A 13,150-nucleotide genomic window follows, 5' to 3' on the forward strand; every position below is an offset into this window, starting at 1 on the left:
TGGATCCATTCCTAAAGATGCTATGAAGCTGTGAACTGTAATCTACAAATGGTTTTATGGTGAAGACAGCAGGAAGAGGGGCCACACTTTTTGGATGGGTTATGTCACTGAGGGCAATTAATCCTGGTCAGTGTAGCTTATCTTAAAAGTTCTTAAATAATTTAAAGAATATTTATAAAGTTGAAATCATTGTCTAAATAAAAAGTATTATAAGGTATATGAATGGAGGGGTAAGGGGAGAGAATGCACTCAAGAATTCATTGTATATATCACAAAATTAACAAAGATAAGGGAAGTGGTAAGTCGAAGGGGAATGAAAATGTTGAAGGGATGACACAGATCAAGATGCATTATATACATAAACTGCTTTGTTAAATGGCAAAAAAAAAATCCAATACATATCCTAAAAAATTAATGAAAATGAGAGAAGGGGTGAGCTGGGAGGAGTGGTGGGTAGGAAGGATGAAAGGGGTGACACCAATCAAGACCCACCATATTTATAAACTGCTTTGTTGAATGGCAACTCCTTTGTACAACTACTTAAAGATAATAAAAATATTCAAAAAAGAAGATTGTAAGTAACTAAGAAACATCTGAGAGAAATGGGGCTACATTTGATTTTTTTAATTAAATAGAAGAATAATCTCACAAATATTACAATGAAAATTAACAGGATAAACCTGATTGATAAGTTGAATAACAAATTGAATAACAAATCGCTCGTGAACATCTGCTGTTTTCTATTTCACTGTTATTTGAAATGTAAAACTTATATTTCTCCATATACTTTATAAAACAAAGGAAACAGATTTCAGAGATATAGAGGGCAAAATGCAACTACTAGTTAATTCTTTTAGTATCCCTTGCATCTAAATCCAGAAATTCACCTCTGTGTTGCTCTTTGTTCCTCAGTTAACACTGCAATTTTTTGACTAACAGCAAGAAAAAAAAAATCTGTCCATTTTTCTACTAACAATTTATAAATTCAATAAACCACAACACAAATGCATAATGACTCAACTTGAGTCCTAAGAATATGAAGTCTTTAATCAGATGTAACTAGGTTATTGAACAGCCTCAATTCCATAGGGGACACACAGGAAATAGTTTTCTTTTCTCCCATGGTACCCCTGCTGGGTTGTACAAATCTCCCACTCCTGCTGGGTAGAGATCCCTTAATGATACCCTGGACAGCTTCTGTAACTTCCTTGGTCACCTCTTGATATTAAAAAACTTTGTCAAGTGAAGTTGAAGACACCAACCCATAAGCAAGACCAATTGTCTTCTCCTCCATCACTAGCTGAGCCAGGGGGGCAGAAGAGGAGCACCTTCTGCTCTCTCTGCCTCTCCTTCCTCCCCTCTTTAGAAAGATGAGAAATGGTAGGCCTGTGGAGAACAGTCTCCCCTCCTATCTTCTCCCAAGTGTTGAAGTAGGCAAAGCAGGAAAGGAGATATAAAGTCAAAGAGAAGCTGTTACTTTCTTTTGATATAAAGATGGTACAAGACTGACAGGGGCCTTTGCATTGCCCGGGTCATTGGCCTGAGGGACCTAGATTTTAGTTAGTTGATCTCTTTTATTCATCTTATCTGTTCTTTCCTTATCCCCTTCTGCCCCCTCCTCCCCCACTCCACCATGGGTCCTGGGGCTTGAACTCAGAACCTCTGCTTCTTGCTTGGTTTTTTCACTCAAAGCTGGTGCTCTACACCTCGAACCACAGCTCAAGTAAAAAGTCTCATGGACTTTTCTGCCCTGGCTGGCTTTGAACTGCAATCCTCAGATCTCATCCCCCTAGGATTACAGGCATCAGCTACTGGTGTCCAGCCCCCAATATCCTCTTTTTTCCAGAAAGAAAGGCTCAAGGTAGCCACCTTCCCAGTAATCACTTGGTGCATAGAAAATGCAGACAACCTGGCCCTGACAAGGGCACAAGAGAAGGCTCCCCTCCAGCTGCCATCCCCTCTTTCCCCCAGTCTCTTGTTTGGAGAGGTGGGTGAATCAGTAAATCTACTGCCTAAGCAAACAGCCCATCAGAAATACCCTCATGGCCCTACTCTGTATAAAAGAGTATCTTAGTCAATTTTCTGTTGCTATAAAAATATCTGAGCCAGGCACCAGTGGCTCATGCCTGTAATCCTATTTACTCAGCTCTAAGGATTGTGATTCAAAGCCATACCAGGCAAGAAAGTCCATGAGACTCAAATTAATCACAGAAAAAGCCAAAAGTGGCATTGTAGCCCAAGTGGTAGTGTGCTAGCCTTGAGCAAAAAGAGCTCAGGGACAGTGCCCAGGCCCAGAGCTCAAACCCCAGGACCAACACTAAAAAAAAAGAACAAAAAAACCTGAACCAGACACTGGTGGCTCATACCTGTAATCCTAGCTACTGGGGAGGCTGAGATCTAAGGATCATAGTTCAAAGCCAGCCCAGGCAGGAAAGACCTTGCAACTCTTATCTCCAATTAACCACCAGAAAACCAGAAGTGGAACTGTGGCTCAAAGTGGTAGAGTACTAGCCTTGAGCAAAAAGCTCAAGGACAGCACCCAGGCCCTGAGTTCAAGACCCTTGACCAACAACAACAACAACAAAAACAAACATGAGACTGGATATTTTGAAAAGAAGTTCATTCAGCTAACCATTTTGAGATTCAAAAGCTCAGCTTTAGTAAGGGCCTCATGGCAGAAGGCATCATCGTGGTGTGAGCAATATGAGAATGGAAAGCATTCAGGAGAGCTACCAGGCTCGTTTTTGACAACTCTTTCTGACCAGAATGCATCTAGACCTATGATACCTGCATGCTTTCCAAAGGCCATGACCTTGTGCCCTGTTCACCTCCCATAATGCCCTACCTCTTCAAAGATTCCTCACCTCAACACGGCAACACCAGGACCAAGCTTCCACATATGAACCTTTAGGGGACAGCTTAAACAATATCCAAATCATAGAGCTTCTTCCAGAGGTAGAGACAACTGCAGCAGGCTCCATCCATATCACATAGCACTGACCCAGGCTCCGCCACCACCTGGCAAACTGTTAAGTGTGTCTGGCTCCCAATATCCATGATTTTATTTATAAATTCAGGTAATTTAGTGCTCTATACCTCTAGATCTGGTCCCTAACAGCTAATTCTGAAAGATAGAGAAGTTTCATGCAATTGCTGTCGCTGGAGGCCCCCTCCCCCTCTGCTGGCCTTTGTTGCTCAGCCCCGAATCACTGTATGGCCTGTAACCCACGCCATGGCAGTGGTTTGATGTTATGCTTTAACAGTGGTTTGGCAGTGGTTCTCTCCAAGCATTCACATGGTGAAGACGTGTCCTCAGTATAAGAGTATGGAGATCTGAAACGTTCAAGAAGAGGTGCTTAAGCCAGGTGTTGGTGCCTCATACCTGTAATCCAAGCTACTCAGTAGGCTGATATCTGAGGATGATGGTTCAAAGCCAGCCCAGGCAAGAAAGTCCATGAAATTCTTCTCTCTAAATCAGTAGCAAAAAGTTGGGATTGAGCTGTGGCTCAAATGACCAAGTACCAGCCTTGACCACAAAAGCTCAAGGACAATGCCCAATCCTTGAATTCTAGCCCCAGGACTGGCACACAAAAAAAAAAAGTAAAATAAAATAGGGAAGAGATGTACACAAATCTTTCCCTGGTCTTGGTTGGAAACACAGTCAGATGTCATTAACTTAATCACTGCTCTCAAACCTTCAGCCTTCCTTAAAAAGCACACCAGCTCTAATTAGCTTGTTTTAGCCATTCTGTTGTATGCAAAAATCATAAAGTCACTTTGTACTCCATAAATATATGATGCAACATAATGTGATGTATACTCAATGATGTCAAAAAACAAAATGGACAACACAAAAAATCGTCTAAAATTCATTGTAACCAACATCTCAATCCATAGCCAGTCATTATTCTCCATTTTTCCCATGCTGAGGGCCTGTTTAGAGATAGGAATATTGTTAAATTACATTTTCCTCTAGCCTCACCTCCTTCCTCTTTGAAACCTTTTCAAACCCACTGGCTTTTTACAGTAGCCTAACATGTAAAATCGAAGGGAATTTAGAATGAAAGGCAATGGGATAGGAGGACCATTTGCACCAGGATGGATGGATTTACTCTCAGGACCCAAGGGATGGCTTCCACCTTTTGTTGGAGACTCTCCCTGCTCATGTCTGTCACCCACAAGACAAACTAAGCGAGCTTGAATCATAGCCCTTGGCCCTGGCCCGTTTCTCTTCTGAGGTCCTTTTGCATAGGGTTGGCAACAGCTGTAGCAAATATCCCTCCCCCACAACCCACATCTGGTCCTGTACAACTAGCTTTCCACACACTTGTCTCTATGGCTGATTCCAGTCTCCTCAGCTGTTTTGAGCTTTTGTTTCTTTCCACTACATGGAATGGCTTTCATCATAGGAAAGCTCCTTCCTTGATAAAGGGTAAAATACAAGCCTAATTCCTACCTGGGTATTGGTAGGGAGGATTCACAGCAAGATGACAACTCTCCAACAAAACTCTTCCCAAACCCGAGTAGGTAAGGTAGTTGAAGTTGGTAATTGAACCAGTTTCCCAATCACTTCCTTCAAAAAGTCAGTTGGTAACTGAATTTCCCTTCTATAATGTTCAGATGTTTTGATTCAGACTTTTGACATCCTTTGCAACAATGTGGGTCTCTTTGTATGTCCCTCCCCCACAGTATAACCCCCGCTTTCACTATATTTGATGTCAGTATAACTTGAGGAGGAGATGGGGAAAAACAAGTCGTTTAAGGATTCAGGTGGACCTGTTGCAACAATGAGAAGTACAAATTGTCATGTCAAAACCGAGCTTTACAATGTTGGTGGGGGGGGAGGATTGGGTGGGGGGGAGGGAGGAGGCTGGGAAGGGAGGTGAAGGGTAAACAAAGGAGGAGGCTGCAATGCTTGGTAAGAAATGTATGCATTATCCTGCCCATGTAATTGTAACCCCTCTGTACAGTATGTTCACAAATAAAATAAAATAAAAAATAAATAAAAATAAAAAAGGAAAAAAAAGAATATGGCAATAGAAGATAATTCCAGAATTATTAGAAATAGTTGATAACTAATGCAACTTACAAATGAATACTGTTATCAGGTTGGCCATTAAATGCTGAGAAGATTATTCTGAAACAATCAGAATTAAGGGATTTGGTCTGAACTTCCTCAAAACACTAACTTCTTACAGTGGCATAAAATAGAAGCACGATGGACAGGTATTCTTGATGTGCTTGCCCAGAGGCAGCTCCCAAATAGTCTATTTTCCCCTCCCCTTCCTCTCTAATCTAACACTGTCCTGCACTAAGAAGATACCTTGGAATGGTCCTACCTGAAATCCCAGCTAGCCTGTAATGGGGAACAGTGGGGGCTTTGGGGAAGGCTGGGGAGGAAAGAGGCCTGATAAGGCAATAACTTTCATGGACGGTGAATTTCCTGTGATTTCAGTTCACCATTTCATCTATCATGCAATGACAGGAACCTTGAAAAATACAAAAAGAAAAAAAAAACCAAAGCACCAATTCTGGTACAAATTATTCAGCAGGAAAAATGAAAGGTCAGTGTTCACCTAACTATGACCAACAAAATGAAATACACAGAAAAGGTGAGCATGCTGGCCCCCACTCCATGTGATCCTTTTTCTTCCTGGAGCTCTGCTTAGAGTGTGACACTCTTCCTTTGGAAGTTATATTATTTTTTTTTAATTTTATTTTATTTTATTTGAGAACATACTGTACAGAGGGGCTACAATTACATGGGCAGGATAATGCATACATTTCTTACCAAGCATTGCAGCCTCCTCCTTTGTTTACCCTTCACCTCCCTTCCCCGCCTCCCCCCTCCCCCTGGAAGTTATATTATTTAATGAACACACCAAACATCCTGGAAACGTTTTCCCACTTCTGCTCCTCTGATTTTGTTAATTCCTTCAGCTCAAAGGCTCCTCCCACTTAAGATCATTTTATGACACAAGTCAAACTTGGATGCAGAAAATCTAAATATTGTTTTAACTAAGAGATGTCTTTCTTTCTTCTCTTAAAAAGGTCAGGAGCACTTGGATAGGCCGACTTAATATAGTAAAGATGGTAATACTTCCAAAATTAATATACAAATTCAATGCAATTCCTATTAAAATCCCAATGACGTACATCACTGAAATACAGAAAACAGTCCAAAAATTCATATGGAACAACAAAAGACCTAGAATAGCCAAAACAATTCTAGGGGATAAAGACAATATGGGAGGGCTATCCATGCCGAACTTCAAACTCTACTACAGAGCTATAATAACAAAGACAGCATGGTACTGGCACAAAAACAGACCCGAAGACCAATAGAACAGAATAGAAGATCCAGAAATAAATCCACAGGCCTACAGTCAGCTGATATTCGACAAAGGAGCCAAAGACATACAATGGAAGAAACACAGCCTCTTCAACCACTAGTGCTGGGAAAACTGGGCAGCCACATGCAGAAAACTAAAAGTGGACCCCAGCCTATCACCATGCACCAACATCAACTCAAAATGGATTAAAGACCTTAACATTAAACCTGAATCTCTGAAACTACAGGACAGAGAAAGAGAGACACTTGAATAGGCACAGGAAGGAACTTCCTGAACAGAGTCCCAGGGTCACAACAAATTGGAGAGAGACTTGACAAATGGGACTACCTTAAAATAAAAGGCTTCTGCACAGCTAAATCTATGGCAACCAAGCTAGAAAGACAACCAACTAATTAGGAAAAAATATTTACCAGCAATATATCATACAAGGGGTTAACATCCTGTATATACAGGGAACTCAAGAAACTAATCCCTCCCAAACCTAACAAACCAATTACTAAATGGGCAAGGGAACTAAAGAGGGACTTCTCAAATGAAGAAACAAAAATGGCAAAGAAACACATGAGGAAATGTTCATCATCCCTGGTGGTGAAGGAAATGCAAATAAAGACAACCCTGAGATACCACCTTACCCCAGTCAGAATGTCCCACATCCACAAATCAGCCAACGACAAATGCTGGAGGGGATGTGGAGAAAGAGGAACCCTATTACACTGCTGGTGGGAATGTACACTTATACAACCACTTTGGAAAGCAGTCTGGAGGGTCCTTAGAAAGCTAAAGATTGACCTCCCTTATGACCCAGTCATACCACTTCTAGGCATCTACCCTGAACAACAGGAACCAATATACAAGGACACGTGCACCTCCATGTTTATTGCAGCACTGTTCACAATAGCTAGGATATGGAAACAACCCAGATGCCCCACCACAGGTGAATGGATCCAAAACTTGTGGTATCTATACACAATGGAATATTATGCAGCCATTAGAAATGACAAAATAATAGCATTTGCAGGGAAATGGATGGAGCTAGAAGGAATCATGTTGAGCGAGGTAAGCCAAGAGCAAAGAGACAAATGGTACATGGTCTCCCTGATAAGTGGATGCTAAATCCAAAATGTTAGGTGATACGACAAAACTAACAGGACTTAAGAAACAAAGAACTCCCACTCATCTGGTCGAACCACTACTAAATATCCCCATGCTGCTGATCACATTTATGGTGTATAACATGTGTACACCGTTATATGTTATAGACTGTGATAGACAATTTGCTCCAGGAAAGTTAGAATGAACTTGTGACCTTAAATGAGCATCATTATTCCACAATACTGTGAAATTCGGGAAATTATGTAATCACTTAATCACAATCAAAAAAAAAAAAAAAAAGAACCTCAGGGAAGGTAGGGAGGGAAGGGATGGTAGGGGGAAAACAATGGAGGGGGTAACAATGCTCAATAGAAAGTGTATTCATTACCTTACTCATTAACTGTAACCCTCTATATAGTATCTTTACAATTAAAAAAAAAAGGTCAGGAGCAATGTAGTTGTGAACCCATGTGGGAACTCCACACAGCCATCAGGACCCCATTCTCCTGTCATCTCTCCCTCTACTAGGTACCCTACAAAGCTATCATGTCCCTTGTAAGGTAACAGACAGGGAGGGCATTGGTGGCTCATATCTGTAAGCCTCGCTACTCAGGTGGCTGAGTAGCCTTCATGGTTCAAAACCAGCCCAGGCAGAAAAGTCTGCAAGACTCTCATCTCCAAAATAACCAGCAAAATACCAGAACAGCCTCATGGTTTAAGTGGTAGAGTGCCAACTGTGAGCAAGAAAGCTGAATGAGATCATGAGAACTGATACCCCAGTATCAGCACAAAACAAACCTATTAAAGGATGCTCCTTTTCAAAACTTTGAGCTACTTCATCTTCTTCATATATGACTACCCAATCTAGAGCTGAGACTGGGAAGTGCTTCGTCTTCTTCGTATATGACTACCCAATCTAGAACTGAGACTCGCAAGTGCAGTCCGTCCATTGGGCACAGTGCTTCCAGCTGCTATTACTACCAAAACTAAAGAGGGATATAGGGTGGGCAAGTAGGCAGGTCTGCTCAACTCTAATCCTTGTGACATAAAATACAGAACCTATTTTGTTTTCTTTCACTAGACACCAGTGGTACCATTGGCATTTGAGGCTGGACAAGTCTTGTGATGGCGACCTGGTACATCCTGGAACACAACAGCATCTGCAGCCTCTACCCACTAGATGCATGTAAGCTCACTACTCTGTGGTGGTGACAACAAAAATGTCTCCAAACACTGCCAAATCTCCCAGTGTCCACATCATCCTTTAGGAGGGACCACAACACTAGGTTGTCTTACACACCTCTGTGAGGTGAGATCTGAGATCTGAGAGTTGCAGTTCAAAGCCAGCCGAGGCAGGAAAGGCTGTGGGCCACTCATCTCCAATTAATCACAGAAAATAAACAGAAGTGGTGCTATAGTCTTGAGCAAAAGGAGCTTAGGGACAGCACCCAGGCCCAGAGTTCAAGCCCAGGACCATATACAAAAGTAGAAGTTAGTATGTCAGGGTCCACCAGTATGAAGTGTCCTAGCCTTTCTCTTCCTCTTCCTCAGATGGATGTATGGAGCCAAATAGTAGAAAATGTAACCCCGTTAGGCCTTAGAGTCGGGATTCAGTTAATAAAACACCAACTTCTTTTTGTTATTTCTCCATCTTTATTATATCCAAAGCTAATTTGAACTTAGTGACCCTGAGCCCCTGAAGTGTTTATTAGATGTTGTATACTTTATTCGCTGTTAGAAAAATTTTTAAACTTGCGACCTCACCACATCCCCGTGGCTCACGCCCATAATCCTAGCTACTCAGGAAGCTGAGACCCGAGGATCACAGTTCAAAGCCAGCTTGTGCAGGAGAGTCTGTGAGACTCATCTCCAATTAACCAGCAAAAAGCTTCAAATGGTGCTGTGGCTGAAGTGTAGAGAATTAGCTTTGAGCAAAAAAGGCTCAAGGACATCACTCAGACCCTGAGTTCAAGCCCCAGGACCTGAACAGGCACCAAAAAAACAAAAGAGAGATTTCATTTGCCGTTTAAAAAATTGTTGCAATGAAATTTATTGCAGTAAATATACTTAACACGAAAGACAAGTATAATGGCCCATATGTTGTAAACCAGCTATTCTAGAAGCAGGTATCAAGAGTAAAGCAGACAACAAAATAGCAAGAACCCATCTTAACAATTAAGCAAGATCTATGTTGAGTCACACCTATCATCTCTGTTACATGGGAGGATTTCAGTCAGAGGAGAGTCCTGGACAAAAACATAAGACTCTATTTGAAAAATACCAAAAGCACAAAAAGGCTGGGGACATGATTCAAGTGGTAGAGCACCTGCCTGCCACGTGCAAGGCTGAGTTCAAACCCTGCCAAAAAATAAAATAAAAATATATAATCATGAAATACACCATCTTGAAGTCCACAGTTCAGTGATATTAAATACTTTTACTTGCCTTTTTACATAGCCTTCACTATTCACTAATGATGCTTATACTAATATCTCCATAAGCACACCCAAGCTTTAGCATTATTTTGGCTGCCAAAAATAAAAAATAAATCCAGGGGTAAGAAGAAAGTTGGCAAGGAGAAAAGGGCAGACAAAGAGGGTATGTGGCAGGGGAGTGGGGAGAGAATGCAGTCAAGACTCCAATGCATACCCTACAAAATTAAGATGACGAAAGGGGTGGGAAGGGGAGGGATGCGTGAGAATGGGTGAAAGGGATAACGCTCATCAAGATACATCGCATTAGTAAACTGCTTTGTTAAATGGAAACCCCATTGTATAACTACTTAAGCTTTAAAAAAAAATCAGGCTGGGAAGGTGGCTTAGCAGAGTGCTTGCTTTGCATGCATGAAGCCCTGGGTTCAATTCCTCCATACCACATACACAGAAAAAGCCAGAAGTGGCAGTGTGGTTCAAGCAGTAGAGTGCTAGCCTTGAGCAAAAAGAAGCTCAGGGACCGGGCCTAGGTGCTGAGTTCAAGCCCCAGGACTGGCAAATATAACTAATTAATTAATTAAAATTTTTTAAATATATTTGGCAGTTTTTAGAGCTGTCCTAACTCTTATGGACTTGGCTATTATTTATGAATGTCTAATTTTTCACCACAACAGTAAATTATACTACCTTTAAGCATATCTCAATAAGGGGATAACTAATATTTTCTCTCTGGATCTCTTTATCATCTCTCCAGCTCTGGGTTCCCGTGGGGCCAGAGCTCGGCACTTATCTGGAAATAGCTGGGATGCAAAGGCTTCTGGGAGTAGTCGGATTTATTCCAGAGCAGCAATGGAAATGAAGGGTTTGATGGGTTTAATTTACTTGAGAAATGAAAAATGATCAACAGTTATTCCTATGTGACTTTCTAACCCTCTGTTGCACTTGCCAACCTCCTTCACATTCTTCCTTACTTTATTTATTTGCTTCCCTGGACTTTTTATATTAAGGTCAATAAAATTTAGAAACTTTGTGCTTAATGTCGGAGAAAATAAAGTCAAAAGTGATGCCCAAAGATAACTAATAAAAACATTTCCTTAAGGAATGTATTACGGAATTTTCTTCGTATAAAATTAATGATATACACGTAGTCCTGAGTAGAGTTTAGGAAATGGGAAAAATTATTACCCATATCCACATCTTAAAACAGAGGAACTAAGGAATGAATGTACCAAACAGGGAAATTATCATTAGAATCAGGGGTAGAATTAAATTATAACTAGATTAATGTAAGGTTAACATTCTCTTTATGGAAACAGAGAAATATTATTTTAATCCTAATGAAAATTTGTCACAAAATTTATTTTACTTCTGGATAGATTTCGAAGCACTGGTATATTGTAGTTAATAAAACATAAAATATGCAACAAAAGTAATTAGCTACAGAAAGGCACCAACATAATATTCAAACTGCTTTTAAAATACAGTGTAGCTTTTCTCTTGTAATTTAAGGCACTGAAATGTCATCAACATGCAAAATTACATTTTACCACTAGAGGGCAGAAAATGTTCCATATTTTTAAGTCGCCAGTTTTACATTCTTCTACCAAAACAACAGTCACCTCTACCAACCACCACAACAAAGTCTTTAGGATCTTCTTTTACTCTATATAATATATGCAGAATATTCAGGTATCAGACTTAATTTTTTAATTTTTAATGAATAATATGCTGCACCTCAATTTAACAGCTTATAAAAAATAAAAGTATCTTTTTTTTCTTTTGCATCATGATTATAGCTAAGAATTAAGGACCACTTATTAGCACAAGGGAATCGATACATCCTGAAGGAAAGGCAGAAGACTTACAATACATCAGACCAGCACCTATTGAGAAAAAAACAAAATTCTTTTTATGTTAAAATACCTATGGCACAATGCAAAAGTGCTATACATTATAATAATGAAATAGTTACTGAATTCACAAAGCTATCAGATTGCTAAGTAAGCTATTCGTACTAGACGCTCTAAATTTCTTTGTGTACCACAAGCTAATAATTAATCTAATTGTGGCAAACATGGTTTTAGTTTCCTCTTAATTTATCTTGATGATCTGAATAGCATTTTTTTTTTCTTCCTTTCCAAGGAAGCCACTTGCATTAAAAAGACGAAAGCATTACTTACTCTGATTGGAAACCACAACCTCTTCACTTTTTCACTCTCATTCATTAAAACACAAACGTAGTAAATTAAACTACTTGGATTTCAGTCTAAATGGGTGACATTTTAACTACTGCCCCTTCAACCTCTTCTCCCAGTCAATCTTGGGACAGAGAGAGGGTAATGGTGGCAGGCTGATGGAGGAATGGAGCCAGCCTAGTGCTGAGGTTGTTCATCACTGACTTCAGTGACTTCTGATACATGAGCCTCTCACTTGCCAATCAAAACTGTGATGGCTTTTACCTTGCATGACTTTACCTGCAACGGTAAATCATTTCTGCAGTGTTTCTGAATCTAGACAAATGTGCTTTCTCGATTCCTCAGGTCTCTATGGGCTGTTCACTCTAAGACTAATAAACCACACAGTGGTACAGACAAGCTGCTGTTGACACAGGAAAGGGGTGACCCTTCTTATGTACTACTAAGAGCTATGCATTTCTATTATTATTTTTTTTTGGGTCCGGTTGTGGGGCCTGAACTCTGGGCCTGGGTGCTGTCCCTCAGCTCTTCAGCTCAAGGCTAGCACTCTACCACTTGAGCCACAGCGCCACCTCGGGCTTTTTTCTTTTTGTTTATGTGGTGCTGAGGAATCGAACCCAGGGCCTCAGGCATGCAAGGCAAGCGCTCTACCACTGAGCTACCTTCCCAGCCCCAGCTATGCATTTCTAAAAGCAAGGCTCTTAGACTTGAATCAGCCATGTGCAAGGAAAATTAATCATTCTGGTTTGTCAGGCACAGTTCTAACGACAGTTCTATGATGGTCTGCTGGGGCTGTCATAACAAAACTCCATACATGGAGAGGATTTAAAAAAAAAAAAAAAAAGAGGAATTCAGTCGGATGCCTGTGGCTCATGCCTGTAATCCTAGCTACTCAGGAGGGCAAAGAAAGACCTTGAGACTTATCTCCAATTAACCACCAGAAAACTGGAAGTGGCGCTGTGGCTCACGTGGTAGAGTGCTTGCGTAGAGTTAAAGAGCTCAGGGACAGCACCCACACCCAGAGTTCAAGCCCATGACTGACAAAAAGAAAAGAGAGAGAAATTTACTTTCTCACAAT

The 13,150-nt window shown here is 40.7% G+C and overlaps 1 long non-coding RNA gene across 4 annotated transcripts in view; it reads right to left on the reverse strand.

Moving 5' to 3' along the window:
• LOC138809497 (uncharacterized) overlaps positions 1-13,150 on the reverse strand; it is a 208,163-nt gene that overhangs the window by 122,523 nt on the left and 72,490 nt on the right. The window contains exon 3 of one of the 4 annotated variants that reach the window (XR_011366876.1): positions 3,402-3,469. The exons of the other annotated variants lie outside the window; for them this stretch is intronic. This is a non-coding gene — a long non-coding RNA (uncharacterized lncRNA). Of the gene's footprint in view, positions 1-3,401; positions 3,470-13,150 lie in introns of those variants that run through there. 4 annotated transcript variants of the gene reach the window in all.

This window comes from Dipodomys merriami, unplaced genomic scaffold (genome assembly GCF_024711535.1).
Source record: "Dipodomys merriami isolate MVZ:Mamm:240054 unplaced genomic scaffold, mDipMer1.0.p SCAF_5, whole genome shotgun sequence".
NCBI classification, from domain to species: domain Eukaryota; kingdom Metazoa; phylum Chordata; class Mammalia; order Rodentia; family Heteromyidae; genus Dipodomys; species Dipodomys merriami.